This window comes from Dendrobates tinctorius, unplaced genomic scaffold, assembly GCF_039654945.1.
Source record: "Dendrobates tinctorius isolate UK_male_01 unplaced genomic scaffold, ASM3965494v1 ptg000016l, whole genome shotgun sequence".
Taxonomy (NCBI): Eukaryota; Metazoa; Chordata; class Amphibia; order Anura; family Dendrobatidae; genus Dendrobates; species Dendrobates tinctorius.
The window spans coordinates 47461205-47482868 of record NW_027361684.1 but is presented as its reverse complement, the minus strand read 5'-3'; positions in this window follow the sequence as shown (position 1 = coordinate 47482868).

Here is a 21664-nt window from a genome sequence, read left to right as displayed (position 1 = left end):
AACTAGACCCCCCAAGGAACTTATCTAGATGTGTGGTGAGCACCCTGAACCCCCAAGCACGTCACAGAAGTTTATAACGCAGAGCCGTGAAAATAAAAAATAATTTTTTTCCTCAAAAAAAAGATTTTCAGCCAGCAATTTTTTATTTTCACAGGGGTAGCAGGATATATTGGACCCCAAAAGTTGTTGTACAGTTTGTCCTGAGTACGCTGGTGCCCCATATATGGGGGGGGAACCATTGTTTGGGCACACATAAGGGCTCGGAATGGAAGTAGTGACGTTTTGAAATTCAGACTTTGATGGAATGGTCTGCGGTCGTCGTTACGTTTGCAGAGACCCTGATGTGCCTAAACAATAGAAACCCCCAACAAGTGACCCCATTTTGGAAACTAGACCTCCCAAGGAACTTATCTAGATGCCTGGTGAGCACTTTGAACCCCCTAGTGCTTCACAGAAGTTTATAACGCAGAGACGTGAAAATAAAAATAAAATTTTTTTTCCACAAAAATATTTTTTTAGCCCCCAATTTTTTTATTTTCCCAAGGGTACCAGGAGAAATTAGACCCCCAAAGTTGTGCAATTTTTCCTGAGTACACTGATACCCCATATGTTGGGGTAAACCACTGTTTGGGCACACGTCGGGGCTTGGAAGGGAGGGAGCACCGTTTTTAACTTTTTGAAGGCAAAATTGTCTGGAATCAATGGTTGCACCATGTCACGTTTGGAGACTCCCTGATGTGCCTAAACGGTGGAAACCCCTCAATTCTAACTTCAACCCTAACCCCAACACATCTCTAACTCTAATCCCAACCCTAACCCCAACACACCCCTATCCCTAATCCCCACCCTAACCATAACCCTAACCACAAGCCTAACCCTAATTCCAACCCTAACCCTAATTCTAACCCTAATTCCAACCCTAACCCTCTTTACAACCCTAACCCTCTTTACAACCCTAACCCTAATGGAAAAAAAAAAATAATTTCTTTATTTTATCAGTTGATCCTGCCTATGGGGGTGATAAACGGGGGGTTTATTTACATTTCATTCTATTTTGATCACTGTGAAAGTGATCAAAATGAATGAATGGAAATTGGAGTCGGCGGGCGCACTGCGCATGCGCCCGCCATTTTCCAATATGGCGGCTCCCATGGTCTGGGACCGCGGGACACCGGGAGCCATAACGGCACTTGGTGAGTACTGGGAGGTGGGGCAATCGGAAGCCGGGGGGAGCGGAGGGAAGGCGGGGGGGAGATGATGACAGCGGTAGCACATCGCCGCTGTCATTCAGTGGCGGGGGGCAGATCGCCCCCGTTAATGGGTGGGGGGGGTCGGACCACTGTCACCAGCCATGTCCGATGCTACAGCAGCGTCGGACATGGCTGGATTGTAATATTTCATCAATTTTCATTGATGAAATATTACTATCGCTCTGATTGGCTGTTAAAAGTGAAACAGCCAATCAGAGCGATCGTAGTCACGTGGGGGCGAAGCCACGCCCCCTATGCTGAAGAACAAAGCCCCCTGTATCTGCGGGTCGGGTGACCTTTCGGTGACCTAGGTCACCCGACCCGCAGGGGGGGCTTTAAAGTCATGACGCCACATAGGCGTCACTGGTCAGATTTGCACCAGTTTTCATGACGCCTATGTGGCGTCATTGGTCGTGAAGGGGTTAAAGATGTCTTGCTGAGGTAAGTCAGACAAGAAACATGGACGTGCACTATAAAGGCTATGTTCACATGGAGTTTTTTGAGGCTTTCAAAAATTGAGATTTTAAAGCGGAAACCGCTTCAGGAAGCACTTGTATTTTGGAAAGTTTTCAACTGAGCTTTTTTTTTTTCTTCGCTGAAGTGACTTTGGAAGAGATTTCTTTTAAGCTCTTTTTATTGAAAGATTCCACAGAATAAGATAACAAACATATGACAATTCAGTGTAAAGTCAGAATAATCTACCGTATATACTCGTGTATAAGCCGAGATTTTCAGCACATTTTTTTGTGCTGAAAATGCCCCCACGGCTTATACACGAGCCGGTGGCTGGGAAGTCATACTCACCCCTCCCGTGCCTCCCTGAACGTCCCCTGCTTCCTCCTTGTCCTAGCGCTGACAGCTTCTTCCTGTCTTCAGCAGTCACATGGTACCGCTCATTAAGCTCATGAATATGGACACCCATGGCCGTGGAAGCATATTCATGAGCTTAATGAGCGGTACCATGTGACTGCTGAAGGCAGGAAGATGCTGTCAGCGCTGGACAACGGAGGATTCAGGTCTTTCAGCGACGGCACAGCAGGGTGAGTATGAAGGAGGAGGTCGGGGGCTGCACAGAGGACGGGTGCAGCACGGGGGAGGACGGAGCTGAGCCATACATAAAAGGGAGCTGAGCCACGGGTACTGGGAGGGGGGAGAGCCACACAGAGCAGGACAGGGATGAGGGGACAATGTACACCCGGCTTATACTAGAGTCATTAAGCTTACCCAGTTTTCCATGGCAGAATTAGGGGCCTCGGCTTATACCCGGGTCGGCTTATACTCGAGTATATACAGTATATAATCACTGTCCACAGTAACATAGATATGATATCACACTTTCAATAATAAACGAATGAAACATAACGTTCAACATAATGTACTCTACAAAGCATTGCACCTTCAAACCAAAGGGGTCTTTATCAGAGTGTTGAGCTTGTACTAGGTCAGGTTATAATAGACACATATTCCCAAGCCCACATATATCATCACTTTCAAGCTCTGGAAGGGATATACATCAGTGATTGTATCACGAGATTGAGGAGACCATGGCATTAGGAGCCAAGTGTGTTAAGGGTGAGTTACACCACCTTTCCCAAATCCTATGGAACTTCTGGGGACATCGTGTGTTTCTGTATAATATGTTCCATATGGAATTATATCGATCACTAATTTTTTCCATTGATTAATCGAAGGAGATTCCCCCCCCCCATCCACCTCAACGCTATCGCTTTTCTAGGCATAAATAGAACTTCCTGAATAAATATTCTATCATAATGGATCCACATCTCTTCATCCACGACACCCAAAACAAACAACTCCGGCATGTCTCAGTTGCAGATATCTATAAAAATCCCGATGGCAAATCCCGAATTTTACATGAATTTGTTCGAATGATAATAGTTTCATTTTCAAAAATCTGATTTTGGGAGAGATTTAAAGGGACTGTCAATTGGATCCACCCTCCTAAGCTGTTTATATGGGCATGTAGGTCATAGAAAGTTCAACTGGGTGATACCGTAATATGTGCAATCTGATGTCTTATTCAAGAGAAATTCACATTATTCGATGGCTCAGTGGTTTCAATCCCACCAAGGATAACATCTTTAAGGAGTTTGTATGTTCTCCCCGTGTTTGCATGGGTTTCCTCCAGGTACTCCGGTTTCCTCCCAGATTCCAAAGACATACTGATAGGGAATTTAGATTGTGAGCCCCATTGGGGACAGTGATGATAATGTGTGCAAACTGTAAAGCGCTGCGGAATATGTTAGCGCTATATAAAAATAAAACAATGGCTTCAACATTACAAAAACAGTTCTACCCCTGCCCACAGTGTACAGTGTGACACCATGACAAGGTGGCACTATGGTAAGCTATTGATAACTTCTCGATGTGAATGTTGATCAGTGGTTTGTGGTATTTGATGTAGCAGTTTATGCCATGTGGTAAAGATGGCCAAGTTGTGTTACCCGTCAAATATTAATTTCCATCAGTCTTTTTATGCTTTCATTTCCTAACTGCAATGTGCCAGTTTAATTGTGGAGAAAAGATGCTCAAAATTAAGTATTATGAGCTCTGACCTTTGCTGTAAGCATTCTTCATTGGGGGAGCTGCTGTCGCTAGGAGGTTGACACTAGGCAAAAAAAATCCTCAGCAGTGTACACCCACTGACTGGCACAAAACTCTTCATTTTTATCTTAGTGTCAGTAGGAGGCAGACCTGGATCTGATTTCAGATCCATCTTTTTATCATTAAGTTAACCTTTTGTGTGTTATAAACTTTACTCATACATTTTACAGTGATCCCCTCCTCACCATGGGGTTCTCATGATGTCCCCAGGATGGAGAAGGAGTCGAGACCTCTTCCAGATAGGTACCGTTTCCCCCTGTTCTTTCTCCACAGTCCCTCTTCAGGTGGTGAGAAGGCATCACAAAGATGAGATCACAATGCTCCCCCTCCTTCCAGCGCGCATCCTCCGACGCACCGATGTAGACACCCAGACATTTAATCCCTGGTCTCTCTTGAGGCTTGCACGCTTAGCCACAAACCCCACCCTTGTGCATGCAGGCCAATCATGAATGGAGGGTTTGCATGCTCTTTTTCTGCTTATAACCCTTATTTCATTATGAGGCTGGACTCCTCCAGGCCCCCCCGCGAATGCTAGCCAATCAGTGTGCGAGGTGTCGCTCACCCTTTCCAGCCTATGAGAGCCCATCTTTATTTCAGGCTGGGCTAGTTTCCACCCCTTCACGAGCGCCAATCAGCGTGCGAGGACTCCAGCGCTCTTTCCCTCCTATGGGAGCTCTCCTTTTATTTTTCTTAACTCTGGCTTTTCGTAGAGCCTTACTTGAGCCCACCCCTTCCGTTCCCTTCTCTCTGACTTCAGCTCCGAAGAAGCTTCATCCCTTCCGGTTCCCGCACTACGCTGTTCCGTTTGCTGGACCGATCTTTATATTCAACAAAGGGTAGGCTCTGTCCAGGCTATTTTTTCCAGTCCTAGGCTTAGGCCTCCTCAGCATCCCCTCTCAGCTTCAAGAAGTCCTTGGCCTTATATATGCACAGACCCAGGGAGTCTTGCTCTTGGCCCTCTGCAAAAAGAACTGGTCGACAGGTCAGGCCTCTGCCTTCTGCCCAGAGTGCAGTCCCTCTACCATGCAAGCCTCACAGGAGTACCACGCTGCCTGGGAGAAGAGCTCACACCCCCAGCCCCGGAGTAGGATGTTGCTATTTCTCAATCACTATCTGACCTAACCAAGGTATCCCAGTCCCTGGTACAAGTCATTGAACGTTTACCTAACTTCTCAGCCGCTCCAGTGCTCCGATCGTTGCTCTGAACGAATCGGAGGCTCATATCCGCCTCCCTCAGCCTGGTAGATCAAAGGTAAGGTCCAAAAAGCGGGCACACTCCAGTTCCTCATCTGGTCCCCCTTCTCCCTCTACATCCTCCAGGAAGCCGTCAGTTTCTCACTTCTCTCTTTCGACCTGTGGTCTGATCTCGATTCGCAGTCTGAATCTGACCTTGACATGGATCAATGTTCACTAATATGGTCGACAGTCTTAGGCTAGTTTCACACTAGCGTATTTTACATGCAGCACACGGCGCCGCTAAGCCCCGCCCGCCCCGTCCGGGCATCTCCTCCTACTATTGCACACGGCCGCATGCGATCTGCGCACCCTATCTTTAGCATAGGGTGCGCTGGCCATGCGCTAGTAGGATTTTTGCGTGCACTGCGCACTTTTGAAGGTGCGCCGAGCGCGCCAAAATGCAACATGCTGCATTCGGCGCACACCGGCGCACCTTCAAAAGTGCGCAGCGCACGCACAAATCCTACTAGTGCACGGTCTGAGCACCCTATGCTAAAGATAGGGTGCGCAGATCGTGTGCGAAAGTAGATGACCGGATGAGGCGGGCAGGGGGCGGGGCTTAGCGGCGCCGTGCGCTGCATGTAAAATACGCTAGTGTGAAACTAGCCTTATATTGTCCATCAATCACACCCCCAATATTAAGAACGAGGCCAGTCCCCCTCCGGATCACTCATTCAAAAAGGCTAAATGCCGCTTTTTTCGAATCACAAAGAGTTTGAGGGAATCTTCACCAAACAGTGGGAGCAATCGTGAAGCACTTGCCAGGCAGAAGGCAGTTGGATATTTTATATCCTTTCGGTCCCGATTTCCTCAACAAATGGGCAAAATCCCCAGCTGTTAACCCCGCAGTTTCTCGCCTGTTTGCTAAGATGGTCCTATCACTCCCCGACGGTTCTTCCCTCAAGGACAGACAAAGCAAAGCCCTAGTCATGTCTGCCTTTGAGGCTTCTAGCGTTTCACTCTGCCCCGACTTTGCTTCCACCTGGGTAGCCAAGTCTGTTTCTGCCTGAGCAAATCTTCAGCAGGACATTTTATCAATGGCCTCACCAGGTGAGCTCGGTGATCTTGCGGAACAGATAGCTCATGCATGTAAATATTTGCTCGCCACATCCTTCGACGATGCCAGCTGTTCTGACTGTGTTACCAGCAATATTGGAGCCATACACAGAATTCTCTGGCTCAAAGCCTGGAATGAGAACCCTACATCCAAAAAGTCCCTTACCAACCTTACCTTTCAGGGCTCATGTCTTTCTGAGTCTAAGTACTTCCCTTCCCCAACCTAAACCCAAACGTCCTATTACAAGGAGACGTTCTCTTCAGTTTTGTCCCTTTTGTCATTTCTCGTCCTCGGGGACCTCTTTTCAGTGAGAACGGTCTCCTGCCCGTCGAAACACCAGGAAGCCGTCCTTTGAACCAGCCACGGCATGGCGCTCTAAAGGTCACTCTGACAAATCGTCCGGTGCCCAATCCATTATAGATTCTCCTCTGCATGACAGATCACCCACACCCGGGAATCCTATGGTGGGTGGCCGTCTTCTGCTTTTCCAGAATACATTGCTATCCATAGTCGACGACGCATGGGTCAGGGAGATCGTTACCACAGATTACAGCATAGAATTTTCTTCTCTCCCATTCAGATGTTTTTTCATGTCCTACCCTCCATGGGTCACATCTCAGATTCCCAACTTCTTAAAAGCTATCGATTCTCTCTCCTCCGGAAAGGGGTCATCATACCCGTTCCCTCCCGGGAACTCTTTTCAGGTTTATATTCCGTTGAAAATGTTTTTATTAAATTTTTATAAAACTGGAAGGTAAGACGGTAGGGAAAACTAGGAGGAGTAGGGGGAAGGGTAGGGAAAAGGGTAAATATACATAGGATGGGTAAAGGGTCATAAAAATAGAGAACCCTTGTAACAAAGCTTACATTGACTAGTATAACATAAACTTATATCAATAAATAACTCAGGTTTATATTCCAACCTTTTTATGGTCCCAAAAAAGGATGGCTCACTCAGCCCAATCCTGGATTTTAAGCTAAACAGGTGGGTGCGCCTCTGCCATTTCCGAATGGAATCCCTCTGCTTAGTAATTGCCTCCATGGAGCCCCTCTGCTCTGTGGACATTGAGGACTCCTATCTCCACATCCTGATTTGCTCGACACATCAGAAGTTTCTGCCCTTCGCCGTCCAGGGGGAGCATTATCAGTTCACAGCTCTCCCCCTACTGACCCCGGAGTTTTCACAAAGGTTATGGCGACTGTCATGGCCGCTCTTTGTTCCAAGGGGATTGTAGTCATTCCCTACCTAGACGACCTGTTGAGCAAGGGCCCGAGACTGGTTCGAATGCCTTCAGGTCACCCTGGAAACGCTTGCCTGTCTGTGCTGGGTAACCGGCACTGCAAAATCATCTCGGATACCAACCCAGCGCCTAGTTTTCCTATGCAAGATTATGGCACTGTCTGGGGGGATTCAGTTCCTAAGATGCCCATCCCCTCGCTCTCTTCGACTGAGACTACTAGGGAAGATGATTGCCTCAGTGAAAACAATTCCTTTCTTACAATACCATACTTGTCCCTTTCAGCTGCCCCTTCTGTCAGCGTGGGACAAGAAGACCTCTTCCCTGGATCACCCCGTACTCCTGGGTCCTCTGTGTGAGACAGGCCCTAGCTTGGTGGTGTCTCTCCTCCATTCAGAACAGGAGCTCATTACTTCCTCTAGACTGGCAAGTTGTCATGACAGAGGCCAGTCTCCTTGGATGGGGAGCGGACTTCCTTCATCACACAGTTCAGGGTCGCTGGAACTCTCCGGAAGCCTCCCTTCCCATCAATCTACTGGAAATCGGAAACATCTACCACTCTCATTTCCACTGGCAATACCTCTCAGACCGACCAGTCTGAATTCAATCAGACAATACCACGGCTGTGGCATACATAAATAATAATAAAATAAATTTTATTTCTATAGCACCGACATATTCCGCAGCACTTAACATTTCAGAGGGGATTTGTACAGACAATAGACATTACAGCATAACAATAACCACATAGATTATAACAGATACCAAGAGGAATGAGGGCCCTGCTCGCAAGCTTACAGTCAATGAAGAAAGAGGTAGACACGAAAGGTGGGTGGTAACAGTTGCCTTGATTGTATGGACCAGCCATAATGTTAAGTGTGTAACAGTACAGACATAGAGGGCTAATGGATACATAAATCATCAGGGTGGTACATGCAGCGAGTCTATCATGCTAGAGGGAAGTCTCACTGATTTTGGCTTGGGCTGAATGGCGAGTTCCAACGATCTCAGTGGTGCACATTGCAGGACAACTCTGCCGACGACTTCATAAGTAGTCAAGACCTCTCATTGGGTGAAAGGTCCCTCAACCCCTCTTTGTTCAAACAGATCTGTCAGAGGTGGGGCATTCCCGATGTCAATCTGATGGCGTCTCGGATGAATCGCAAGGCGCATTGGTTTGCTATGTCTCGCGACTTCCTGACGATCGGTTGCGATGCCCTGGTCATGCCATGGTCTCAGTTTCAACTTCCGTACCTTTTTCCACCCATTCCACTGATCCCCAGACTCATCAAGAAGACCAAGGCGGAGGAAGGTTCAGTTATTCTGGTGGCCCCAGAAGAGCCTGGCATACAGAGTTAGTTAATAAAAAAGGGGATCAGCCAGCGCTGCCTATGGTCAGAATGCAATACATAAAGTGCATATGCACATATTGTTTGCTAAATGTTTCATTTTAAAGTACAGTTAGAAAACAATTGACCAATTCTTTGAGCCACCCCACCATACCAAGGCATTCTCATATGGGGCAGTCCTACTCTACGTTTTTTTATATTCGCTGTGCCATTACAGCCTCCTAAATGTATTAAAAGCAAGACTATATTAAATTCAAAATGTACCTGAAGAGTTTCTGAATCACCATAGGCAGCGCTGGCTTCTCCCCTTTTTTATTTGATATTGGTTTGTAGCTGACCACCACTATTTGGAGAACAGGAGAAGTGCCAGAAGACTGGAGAAGAGCAAATGTTGTTCCTATCTTCAAAAAGGGGAAGAAGGTGGACCCAGGCAACTATAGGCCGGTGAGTCTGACTTCTATACCAGGAAAGATCTTTGAACAAATTATTAAACAACATGTATGTCAATACCTGGATAAGAATGAAGTGATTAAACAGAGTCAGCATGGGTTTGTAACTAATAAGTCATGTCAGACTAATTTAATTTCCTTCTATGATGGTATTACTGATTGGGTGGATCAAGGAAATGCTGTAGATATAGTATATCTTGACTTCAGCAAAGCATTTGACAAAGTCATACAATCCTTATTGAAAAAATGACTAAGTATGGAATGGACAAGGCAACTGTTAGGTGGATTCATAACTGGCTTAGTGATCGGACCCAAAGAGTGGTCGTAAATGGCTGCACATCCAGTTGGAAGAATGTCTCAAGTGGGGTACCACAGGGCTCTGTCCTGGGCCCTGTATTGTTCAACATCTTTATCAACGATTTAGATGAAGGAATTGAGGGTAAACTGATTAAATTTGCTGATGACACAAAGCTAGGAGGGATAGCTAATACTAGAGAAGAGAGAGAGAGGATTCAAAAAGATTTAAATAAACTGGAGAAGTGGGCAGCAACTAACAGAATGGTTTTTAACAGGGAGAAATGCAAAGTACTACATCTGGGCAATAAAAATGAAAAAAGCATATATAGAATGGGAGGAATAGGGCTAAGTGACAGCACATGTGAAAAAGACTTGGGTATACTAATAGATCACAGACTGAATATGAGTCAACAGTGTGATGCATCAGCAAAAAAGGCAAATGCAATTCTAGGATGTATTAACAGAAGCATACAGTCTAGATCACGTGAAGTAATTATTTCCCTCTACTCCTCTTTGGTCAGACCTCATCTGGAATATTGTGTCCAATTTTGGGCACCACATTTTAAAAAAGACATCAACAAACTGGAGCAAGTTCAGAAAAGAGCGACCAGAATGGTGACCGGTCTGCAAACCCTGTCTTATGAGGAAAGGTTGCAGGATTTGGGAATGTTTAGTTTGCAAAAGAGAAGACTTAATAGCTGTCTACAAATATCTAAAGGGCTGTCACATTGTAGAAGGATCAACTTTATTCTCATTTGCACAAGGAAAGACTAGAAGCAATGGGATGAAGCTGAATGGGAGGAGACACAGATTAGATATTAGAAAAAACTTTTTGACAGTTAGAGTGATCAATGAGTGGAACAGGCTGCCACGAGAAGTGGTGAGTTCTCCTTCAATGGAAGTCTTCAAACAGAGGCTGGACAGACATCTAACTGGGATGATTTAGCGAATCCTGCTTTGAGCAGGGGGTTGGACCAGATGGCGCAGGAGGTCCCTTCCAACTCTACGATTCTATGATTCTATGATTTGTCGTGCGTCAATGTTAGTTTGGTATCCCATTAACACTTGTGTGTGCAGCGTAGGCCAGCGCATTTCTTTCCTTAAGATCGGCATGCGTCTTGCGTACCTATATTTACCATTGTGTACGCAGGGACATGCTTTGTATGCGGATTCGTCCTCGTGCTTCGTTTTGACGTGCCCGCCGAACGCACCAAAATTCCAAATAAACACATAGTGTATATTTACCGCTAACATAAAATACAATGATTCACAAAAAAAGCACTGGGATCTGTTGAAGCGTTCCAGAGTTATTACCACATAAAGTGACACTGGTCAGAATTTAAAAATTTGGCCAGTCATTAAGGTCAAAATTAGCTTGGTCACTGAGGCCCCTTTCACACATCAGTTTTTTGCCATCAGTCACAATCACTCGTTTTTTGAAAAAAAGCGGATCCGGTGACTGATGCCGATGTACAGTAAAATCACACTGACATGTTAGAATTGAAAAAATAGATATATACACATATATATATATATATGTATTCTATGTATTGAGACACATACATATCTATTTATAGTTCATAGAGTTATACATAGCATAATACAGTTGTGGCCAAAAGTATTGACACCTCTGCAATTCTGTCAGATAATACTCAGTTTCTTCCTGAAAATGATTGCAAACACACATTCTTTGGTATTATTATCTTCTTTTAATTTGTCTTAAATGAAAAAACACAAAAAGAATTGTCCTAAAGCCAAATTGGATTTAATTCCACAACAAACATAAAAAGAGGGTGGACAAAGGTATTGGCACTGTTCAAAAAATCATGTGATTCTTCTCTAATTTGTGTAATTAACAGCACTTGTAACTTACCTGTGGCACCTAACAGGTGTTGTCAATAACTAAATCACACTTGCAGCCAGTTGACATGGATTAAAGTTGACTCAACCTCTGTCCTGTGTCCTTGTGTGTACCACATTGAGCATAGAGAAAAGAAAGAAGACCAAAGAACTGTCTGAGGACTTGAGAAACCAAATTGTGAGGAAGCATGAGCAATCTCAAGGCTACAAGTCCATCTCCAAAGACCTGAATGTTCCTGTGTCTACCGTGCACAGTGTCATCAAGAAGTTTAAAACCCATGGCACTGTGGCTAACCTCCCTAGATGTGGACGGAAAAGAAAAATTGACAAAAGATTTCAACGCAAGATTGTGCGGATGTTGGATAAAGAACCTCAACTAACATCCAAAAAAGTTCAAGCTGCCCTGCAGTCCGACGGTACAACAGTGTCAACCCGTACTATCCATCGGCGTCTGAATGAAAAGGGCTGTATGGTAGGAGACCCAGGAAGACCCCACTTCTTACCCTGAGACATAAAAAAGCCAGGCTAGAGTTTGCCAAAACTTACCTGAAAAAGCCTAAAATGTTTTGGAAGAATGTTCTCTGGTCAGATGAGACAAAAGTAGAGCTTTTTGGGCAAAGGCATCAACATAGAGTTTACAGGAGAAAAAAGAGGCATTCAAAGAAAAGAACACGGTCCCTACAGTCAAACATGGCAGAGGTTCCCTGATTTGGGGTTGCTTTGCTGCCTCTGGCACTGGACTGCTTGACCGTGTGCATGGAATTATGAAGTCAGAAGACTAAAAACAAATTTTGCAGCATAATGTAGGGCCCAGTGTGAGAAAGCTGGGTCTCTCTCAGAGGTCATGGGTCTTCCAGCAGGACAATGACCAAAAACACACTTCAAAAAGCACTAGAAAATGGTTTGAGAGAAAGCACTGGAGACTTCTAAGGTGGCCAGCAATGAGTCCAGACCTGAATCCCATAGAACACCTGTGGAGAGATCTAAAAATGGCAGTTTGGAGAAGGCACCCTTCAAATATCAGGGACCTGGAGCAGTTTGCCAAAGAAGAATGGTCTAAAATTCCAGCAGGGGGGGGGGGGGGCGTGGCATGGCGAGCGAGGAGTGAGGACGCATGTGAGAGAGCTCCCGCTCCCACACCGGTGACCGACCCGAACAGAGCCCAACATACTCACCCCATCTACCAATGTCGGCTAGGAGGACCAGGGGGAACACGTCCGCGGGCTCCTCAGCACCCGATAGCACTCCCAGAGGCATCTCCCGCTACCTTATAGGAGCGGGCAGCGGGAAGGCCGCGGGCGCCATGACAAGAGTGGAGACCGGAGCGCAGCAGGCCCCACCGCCACCAGGAAGTAAGGTGCAGGCGGGAGGAGAGAGATCTGGTGAGACGGCAGACCGAAGGGGACCCCCTGGGAGGAACGGTGGCGCATCCACGGGGGCCCAGCAGACAGTGAGGCGCTCTCCAAATAAACCCTCTGGGGCTTGGGAGACCCGTCACTCACAGGGGAGCCACGCCGGCGGACCCGCGCAGTCACAGGTCGGCGGATCAGACGGGAACCCCGGGGGGATGAATGCAGAACCCCCCACACCACAGAGAGGCGGCAGTGTCCCCCCAGATGCTGACATAGCCACTGCAGTTGTCCCTGCAGCAATAGGAGCAGCGGACCCCATGATGATGGACACCGCAGTATCAGATATGCAAAATAATGCAGCTCACCGACCAGACGCACCCCTGACACCGCAACACGGGAAATCACCCTCTTCCTCGACTGGGTACTCCGCAGCACCCATGGGAGCTGATTTCAGTCTATTATATAACAAGATAAAAGATATCCCGACGAAGCAGGATGTGGAGCAGTACATTGCTCGTTTGGAATGCTCCTATAAGGCTGAACTTTCCGTACTAAGAGATGATATTCAACAATGTGGTGAGAAAGTGGAATCTCATGACCAGCTTATAGCCTCCCTGACCGAAAGAATGGAGGCTCAGGAAACCGCCACAGCCGCACAAGCAAGACAGCTGCAAACTCTAGCAGAAATGCTGAATGATTCTGAGAATAGGGGACGGAGAAATAATATTAGAGTAAGAGGACTACCCGAATCTATACCCCCCCAGGAGTTGAACACCACTTTGAGAGACATTTTTAACTCGGTACTAGATAGGCCTCAGGACGCTCCACTGGAACTGGATCGTGCCCACAGGTCCCTGGGCGCGCGTCCCAGCAAGCAAGACCCACCGAGAGATGTGATATGCCGGGTTCACAAGTACCAAATTAAAGATGCGGTCATGGGAGTAGCCAGGAGAGTAAAATCCATAAACCACTCGGGATCTCGTATACAGCTCTTCGCAGACCTGTCCAGATGGACACTACAGAGACGCAGAGCTCTCCGCCCCCTCTTGGACGAACTACAAAGACGCGGCCTTCCCTATACCTGGGGGTTTCCATTTTGTCTTCGGGTTCGGAAGGGAGGTAGAGTGCATTATTTGAGCCATCCTGGCTGAGTTCCGGCGTTCTCGGCTGCCTTGGATCTAACTTGGATCTAACAGAATACCTGACTGGCCACCTCTGCCATCATACTATAGACTTGAGGGTCTCCAAAGAGGCCAGAACCCTCAGCAGCAACGTCGTCGCAGGGGTCGGCCCAATGGTCCAGGGCACATGCATCCGGTAGACGACGAGGCTGGTTAGCATGCCTTGTCCTGAATTGCAGGTGGTCCTGTGGTGTTATGTTTTGAGGGATAACTTGCAGTCTAAAAGGTTATATTGGTTCTGAGTTTAAAAGCAAAGTATTCATAATACTATCAGTGTTGTTGATATCGAAAATGGTTAAGAATTGGGGTATGCTTCACTAGCCTATAATTAGATAATATATGTATATTCTCTATCTGTTCAGTCCTCGTTATGAAGAGAATACGATTGTTAAATCATTACGGGGTTGGGAACCGGGGGAGACGGTGTCTCCAACTCCTCTTTTTGCTGTACACTTAACCCCTGGAGGCGCTGTTTTGCCATCGAGGCACGCAGCTGTTATAGTTTACCTCCAACAGGTTTACCTGGAGTGTGCTTACTTACACTCGTATAGTTAAAATTTCCTAATCTTTGTCTTCTTTCCTTTTTTTTCTAACTTTTCATCTACTTTCTTTGCTAATACCCACTCCCTTTACTAGCTTTTTCCCTCCCTCGTCAACAGCGGGCGTAGGACTCCGAAGCCGATCCATCTTGGTAGCCGTAACCTGCATCCTCGACCTCACGCTGCAGATACAATGTCGGGTAAGACCACTGCACAAAAGATAACATTGGGCTCTTTGAATACTAGAGGCTTTAATACCCCGCAGAAGCGGTCACATATTTTATATGGTATGCACAAGAAAAGAGTAAATATAGTAATCTTACAAGAGACACATTTTAACCCCTTCCTGACATCCGACGGTATATCCCGTCCATGGGACCTGGGCCCCTATGCCCATGGACGGGATAGTACGTCGGGCGCGATCAGCGGCGCCCACGTGGTGAGCGCCGCTGATCGCGGCCGGGTGTCAGCTGATTATCACAGCTGACACCCGGCACAATGTGTCAGGGGCGGTCACGGACCGCCCCCGACACGTTAACCCCTTGCACACCGCGATCAAACATGATCGCGGTGTACCGGGAGTTAAAGGGAAGCATCGGCAGGGAGGGGGCTCCCTCCGTGCTTCCCTGAGCCCCCCACGGCAGCGCAATGTGCAGCGCTGCTGCGGGGGACTCCTTTCCTCCAGGCCCCCGAATCCAAGATGGCGACGGGGGCCTGAGGAAGCTGGCTTCCTCAGTGCCTGCAAAGCGCAGGCATGAGGAAGCCTTCTGCAGTGCCTGTGTCAGATCGCTGATCTGTCAAAGTGATCTGTGATGTGACAGATCAGCGATCTGTCACAGGACAGTGATGTCCCACCTGGGACTATTTAATAAAGTAAAAAAAAAAATAAAAAGTGTAAAAATAATTTAAAAAAAATCGCCAAATAAATTAGAAAAAAAAAAAAATATTCCCCCAATAAATCCATTTTTTGGAAATAATAAAAAAAAAAACAATAAAAGTACACATATTAGGTATCGCCGCGTCCGTAACGACCCGCCCTATAAAACTGTCCCATTAGTTAACCCCTTTAGCGAACCCCTTAAAAAATAAAAAATGAAGCAAAAAATAATGATTTATTATCATACTGCCAAACAAAAAGTGTAATAACGCGCGATCAAAAAGACGCATATAAATATCCATGGTACCGCTGAAAACGTCATCTTGTCCCGCAAAAAACGAGCCGCCACACAGCATCATCAGCGAAAAAATTAAAAAGTTATAGCTCGCAGAATAAAGCGATGCAAAAATAATTATTTTTTTATATAAAATAGTTTTCATTGCATAAAACCGACAAAAACATAAAAAAACGACCTAAATGAGGTATCGCTGTAACCGTACTGACCCGAAGAATAAAACCGCTTTATCAATTTTACCGCACGCGGAACGGTGTAAACGCACCCCCCCAAAAGAAATTCATGAAACGCTGGTTTTTCTTCATTCTGCGTCCCAAAAATCGGAATAAAAAGCGATCAAAAAATTTCACGTGCCCGAAAATGGTACCAATAAAAACGTCAACTCGTCCCGCAAAAAATAAGACCTCACATGACCCGGTGGGTCAAAATACGGAAAAATTATAGCTCTCAATATGTGGTGATGCAAAAACTATTTTTACAATAAAAAGCGTCTTTTAGCGTGCGACAGCTGCCAAAAATAAAAACCGCCATAAATAGTAAATCAAACCCCCCCGTTATCACCCCCTTAGTTAGGGAAAAATAATAAAATAAAAAAAATGTATTTATTTCCATTTTTCCATTAGGGTTAGGGCTAGGGTTAGGGCTAGGGGTGTGTTGGGGTAGGGTTAGGGCTAGGGTTTAGGGTAGGGCTAGGGTTAGGGTTAGGGCTCAGATTAGGGTTAGGGGTGTGTTGGGGTTAGGGTTGGAGTTATAATTGGGGGGTTTCCACTGTTTGGGCACATCAGGGGCTCTCCAAATGCAACATGGCGTCTGATCTCAATTCCAGCCAATTCTGAGTTGAAAAAGTCAAATGGTGCTCCTTCCCTTCCAAGCTCTGCCATGCGCCCAAACAGTGTTTTACCCCCACATGTAGGGTATCAGCCTACTCAGGACAAATTGCAAAACAATTTTTGGGGTCCAATTTCTCCTGTTACCCTTAGGAAAATAAAAAATTGGGGGCAAAAATATCATTTTTGTGGAAAAAAATGATTTTTTTATTTTCACGTCCGAGTGTTATAAACTTCTGTGAAGCACTTGGGGGTTCAAAGTGCTCACCACACATCTAGATAAGTTCCGTGGGGGGTCTAGTGTCCAAAATGGGGTCACTTGTGGGGAGTTTCAATAGTTTAGGTACATCAGGGGCTCTCCAAACGCACATGACACCCGCAGACCATTCCATCAAAGTCTGCATTCCAAAACGTCACTACTTCCCTTCCGAGCCCCGACGTGTGCCCATACAGTAGTTTTCTCCCACATATGGGGTATCAGCATACTCAGGACAAATTGGACAACAACTTTTAAGGTCCAATTTCTCCTGGTACCCTTGGGAAAATAAAAAAATGGTGACTAAAAGATCATGTTTGTGGAAAAAATACGAATTTTTTATTTTCACGCCCGGGCGTTATAAACTTCTGTGAAGCACTGGGGGGTTCAAAGTGCTCACCACACATCTAGATAAGTTCCTTGGGGGGTCTAGTTTACAAAATGGTGTCATTTGTGGGGGGTTTCCACTGTTTAGGTACATTAGGGGCTCTCCAAAGGCAACATGACACCCGCAGTCCATTCCATCAAAGTCTGCATTCCAAAACGTCACTACTGCCCTTCCGAGCCCCGACGTGTGCCCATACAGTAGTTTTCTCCCACATATGGGGTATCAGCATACTCAGGACAAATTGGACAACAACTTTTGGGGTCCAATTTCTCCTGGTACCCTTGGGAAAATAAAAAAATGGTGACTAAAAGATCATGTTTGTGGAAAAAATACGAATTTTTTATTTTCACGCCCGGGCGTTATAAACTTCTGTGAAGCACTGGGGGGTTTCAAAGTTCTCACCACACATCTAGATAAGTTCCTTAGGGGGTCTAGTTTCCAAAATGGTGTCATTTGTGGGGGGTTTCCACTGTTTTGGTACATCAGGAGTTTTCCAAACGCGACATGGTGTCCGATCTCAATTCCAGCCAAAAACGTCAAATGGCGCTGCTTCCCTTCCGAGCTCTGCCATGCGCCCAAATAGTGGTTTACCCCCACATGTGGGGTATCAGCGTACTCAGGACAAATTGCACAATAACTTTTAGGGTCCTGTTACCCTTGGAAAAATAAGAATTGAGGGTGAAAAGATCATTTTTATGGAAAAAATATGATTTTTTAATTGTATGGCTTTATGTTATAAACTTCTGTGAAGCCCATGGGGGTTCAAAGTTCTCACCACACATCTAGATAAGTTCCTTAGGGGGTCTAGTTTCCAAAATGGTGTCATTTGTGGGGGGTTTCCACTGTTTTGGTACATCAGGGGTTTTCCAAACGCGACATGGTGTCCGATCTCAATTCCAGCCAAAAACGTCAAATGGCGCTGCTTCCCTTCCGAGCTCTGCCATGCGCCCAAATAGTGGTTTACCCCCACATGTGGGGTATCAGCGTACTCAGGACAAATTGCACAATAACTTTTAGGGTCCTGTTACCCTTGGGAAAATAAAAATTGTGGTGAAAAGATCATTTTTGTGGAAAAAATATGATTTTTTAATTGTACCGCTGTACGTTATAAACTTTTGTAAAGCCCTTGTGGGTTCAAAGTTCTCACCACATATCTAGATAAGTTCCTTGGGGGGTCTAGTTTCCAAAATGGGGTCACTTGTAGGGGGTTTCCACTGTTTAGGTACATCAGGGACTCTCCAAACATGACATGGCGTCCAATCTGAATTCCAGCCAATTTTGCATTGAAAAAGTCAAACGGCGCTCCTTCCATTCTGAGCTCTGCCATGCGCCGAAACAGTCGTTCCCCCCCACATATCAGGTATCTGCGTACTCAGGACAAATTGCACAATAACTTTTGCAGTCCAATTTCTCCTGTTACCCTTGGTAAAATAAAAAAAATTGAACCTGAATTATTTTTTTTATGAAAAAAAGTTAGATGTTCATTTTTTTTTTAAATATTCAAAAAAATTCCTGTGACGCACCTAAAGGGTTAATAAACTTCTTGAATGTGGTTTTGAGCACCTTAAGGGGTGCAGTTTTTAGAATGGTGTCACTTTTGGGTATTTTCTATCATATAGACCCTTCAAAGTGGCTTCAAATGTGATGTGGTCCTAAAAATAAAATGGTGTTGTAAAAATGAGAAATCGTTGGTCAACTTTTAACCCTTATAACTTCCTAACAAAAAAAAATGTTGGTTCCAAAATTGTGCTGATGTAAAGTAAACATGTGGGAAATGTTAGTTATCAAGTTTTTTGTGTGCCGTATCTCTGTGATTTAAGGGCATAAAAATTCAAAGTTGGAAAATTGCGAAATTTTCAAAATTTTCGCCAAATTTCCGTTTTTCTCACAAATAAACGCAAGTTATTTGAATGAAATTTTACCACTAACATGAAGTACAATATGTCACGTGAAAACAATGTCAGAATCACCGGGATCCATGGAAGCGTTCCAGAGTTATGACCTCATAAAGGTACAGTGGTCAGAATTGTAAAAATTGGCCCGGTCATGAACGTGCAAACCACCCTTGGGGGTGAAGGGGTTAAAGTTGGACATATCCCTAATATTCACGACCGATACTACACAACCTGGTTCCATAGTGCTAACCCGGATTCACGTTCCCGTGGGGTATCTATAGCGCTCCATAAATCTCTCCAGCATAACATATTGGACACCTTGGTTGATGCGGAGGGCAGATATGTGCTTTTGAAAATTCAAATTTTTTCAACCACATATACTATAGCGGGTTGGTACGCCCCCGGACGAGACCAAATACTAGCTGCTAGATCCTTCCTGAAGATCGTGGCTGAGTTTGCTGAGGGGGTGGTCATACTGGGAGGAGACTTTAACATGACTCTTAACCCGACTCTAGACTCCACGGCAGCGAAGTCTTATCTATCATATCGTCAGCTGTCCTCACTGAAAAGGGACCTCCAGGATTTGCGACTCACTGACGTCTGGAGACTTTGTAATCCCAATGAAAGAGACTATACGTTCTTTTCCACACCGCATAACTCATGGTAGGATTGATTTCTTTCTCCTTAGTCACTGTGCATTGGCCTGGAACCCGAGACCTTCTATCGGGAGTTTTCTATGGTCGGATCATGCTCCAGTGTTTCTGGACATTAGTCCTCCTGACTCAGGGCTGCGGCAGTGGACGTGGAGATGGAACGATAATCTTTTAAAAGATAATACTTGCGTGGCCGACATCAAGTCTACCATAGCGGACTTCTTACAAGACCATGCACATGACACTACTGCCATCCCTGTTAGATGGGAGGCCCTTAAATGCGTTCTTAGAGGGGTTCTCATTAAACGTGGATCTCGCTTGAAACGAATAAAAAGTAAAGAGATTATAGACTTGACAGAAAAGATATTGACGTTAGAGACGAAGCATAAAACGGACAAGGACACGGAAACGCTGATTGACCTGATTAAATACAGAGACGATCTGAAGTCCCTACTGAGTGAAAAATACAGACACCACAGAAACCGCTTTAAAAGTATATTATACGGTCAAGCTAACAAATGTGGACGTCTGCTGGCCAGGTTCTTGCATCCACGTAACCAGATTACATACATCTCATCTCTCCAGCAAAATGGGGGTCGAACGACATCAAACCCGACAGAAATTTTGGACATAATGCGGCGTTACTATCATACATTATATAATATCGGTGGAGATTGTCCCCCTCAGTCACCCTTGGATCCACAACCATGCATAGAATCTTATATTCACGACACCGCCCTTCCCACACTGGCCACGGATTTAACTATCCCGTTGGATTCGGACTTTACAACAGAGGAGATTGTTGAAGTCATCCAAAATACTCCGGCTGGTAAAAGCCCGGGACTGGATGGGTTTTCCCCTCATTTCTATAAGATGTTTCAAGATCAACTTAGCCCTATTATGACATGGGTGTTTAACTCCATCACAGCTGAGTCCCCGTTCGCCCCACAGTCTTTAGAGGCTTTTATTACGGTGTTGCCGAAGCCAGGGAGGGACCCTAAATTAGTAAAAAATTACCGCCCAATATCTCTCATCAATGTTGATGTAAAATTATACGCCAAAATACTGGCGAATCGACTGGCTCCTCTCTTGCCCTCAGTAATACATTCAGATCAGGTGGGGTTTGTGCGAGGAAGGGAGGCGAGAGACGGCATAAGTAAGACCCTCAACTTGACTGCCTATGCTAAATCGAAATGTAAACCGTTGGTCGTACTGTCGATGGATGCGGAGAAAGCCTTTGACCGTGTGCACTGGGGCTTCATGTTCTCGGCCCTATGACAGATGGGCCTGGGAAACCGTTTCCTGCATAGGGTTTCAGCCCTATACTCTGGCCCGTCGGCTAGGGTCAAGGTAAATGGAGCAATGTCGGGCTCTATGACCATTGGGAACGGGACCAGGCAAGGGTGCCCTTTGTCGCCCCTTTTATACGCGATAGTTATGGAGCACTTGGCAGTGGCAATCAGGAAGAACCCTAGTGTACACGGTCTATGGGTAGACGATATTCATTATAAGGTCTCTCTCTATGCGGACGACCTCTTACTGTATATATCCCAGCCACATATTACCCTCCCATCATTGATGGAAGAGTTCCAAAAATACGGAGCGGTTAGTAATTTTAAGATTAACTTTCAGAAAACTGAAGCCCTTAACATATCCCTAGGACAGACAGAACTTACAAGACTTATGGGAAATTTCCCCTTTCGGTGGAAGACTGGGGCCATTCAATATTTAGGCATTCAAATCCCTACTGACACGACTGACTTATATAAATTAAATTATGTGCCTTTGTTGGAGTCGACTCTGAAACGGTTGAGGGAATACGGACGGAAGAACATCTCATGGTTTGGCAGGATGAATTCATTTAAAATGGACATTCTTCCTAGGTTCTTATACCTATTCCAGGCGGTCCCGATTGTGCCGCCGAAGACATTCTTTCAGACCATTAGATCTGCGTTAATCCGCTTTACCTGGCAGACATCTAAACCTCGTCTTAAATATTCTATTCTAACCGCCCCGAAACCCAGAGGTGGAGCGGGCCTC